Below are 1,343 nucleotides of genomic sequence, written 5' to 3' on the forward strand. Positions count from 1 at the left end.
CGTTAGCAGCAGATTTCAAACCTTGGTGCATTTTCGCACCACCTGGAGTGCTTGTGGGCAAGGAAACAGCTGGGCCTCACCCCCTGATTCCTTGCAGACCTTCTTGGTCCAATCCCCCCACCTCCCACTTTTCTACCATCTTCTCTCACCCTGAAAGCATTTCCTTGCCTTTTGTGCAGCTTATCTCACAGCTGATCAAGTTCCTCCCCACAAACCACTCCCTCTTGACTCTCCATTTCTCTTGTGACCTCCCTTTCAAGGCTGCTCTAGAGCTTTCATCACCGTCTCCTCCACCTTCCCCTGAATTCCCACACCTGGGCCTCCCAGGCTCCGCATCCCTCTCTCCCATCCCTTCCCTCCACCACCCCCAACAAATCTCACCTTTGGGTGAGGGCGTTGCCTGCCCTCCCCATGGTTTTGCTAAGATACGCAGTGTTATTTTGTAAACACCAGTGGACACTGACACTTGTCCTAGCAGTACACTTACTCGGTTTATTTCTCTGGGGGTGGAGATTTGGGATGAGGGGAATTTGTGGCGAAGTCTATCGCCTTTCGATTGCCTCCTATATGCTTAGCAAATATTCATGGAGCAATTTCTCTCCGCTGAGCACCATGCTGGGTGCTGCCAACAGGAAGCTGAACAAGACAGAACCCCTGAGCTGACCATCTAGCTCTGAAAAATAGGGATAATATCACCTCCCCTTCTATGCAGGGCTATCTATCCTTCAGTCATTTACTCACTTACTCAACAGAAGGGTGTTAAGTACCTTCCATTCTGCTGGGCAATTTTTTAGGAGCTGAGAACAGGGGCTCTGCTATTCAGGACCTTACAGGGGACACACTCAGCAGAGAACTATATTACCCCATAATGTAACTGTGAGAGCCAGAGGAAGACTTACCACTGCCTAAATGAGTCAGGAAAAGTCTCCATGGAGCTCCTTGGAGCTAGATCTTGAAGGACTAAAAATGGCTAGGTGAAGAACGGAGAAGGGTGCTTACTTCGGCAGCACATATACAAAGTTGGAACGATACAGAGATTAGCATTGCCCCTGTGCAAGGATGACATGCAAATTCATGAAGCGTTCCATATTTTTTCAATAAAAATTAAAAAAAAAAAAAAGAATGGAGAAGGGAAGGGTATGCTGACAGCAACATGGGCAAAGGTAGAGAGATGTGAAAAGGAGACTGTTCAAAGAAGTCGTATTGATGTCTGTGGCTCTACATGGGCATGTGAAGGGTGGGCATGTGAAGGGTGGGCATGTGAAGGGGAGGGTTGGCTGGAGCCAACAATGGGAAGGCCCTCCCTTTCTTCTGGGCCTGACAGCACTGCTGCTTGACCTTCA

At 48.8% G+C, this 1,343-nt stretch overlaps 1 non-coding gene across 1 annotated transcript; it reads left to right on the top strand.

The window, feature by feature from the left end:
* The first annotated feature begins 991 nt into the window (after positions 1-991).
* LOC132371192 (U6 spliceosomal RNA) lies at positions 992-1,094 on the top strand. Its single transcript, XR_009504813.1, has one exon. It is a non-coding gene; the product is annotated as a U6 spliceosomal RNA (small nuclear RNA).
* Positions 1,095-1,343: the final 249 nt, after the last annotated feature.

Source organism: Balaenoptera ricei, chromosome 8, assembly GCF_028023285.1.
Source record: "Balaenoptera ricei isolate mBalRic1 chromosome 8, mBalRic1.hap2, whole genome shotgun sequence".
NCBI lineage: Eukaryota > Metazoa > Chordata > Mammalia > Artiodactyla > Balaenopteridae > Balaenoptera > Balaenoptera ricei.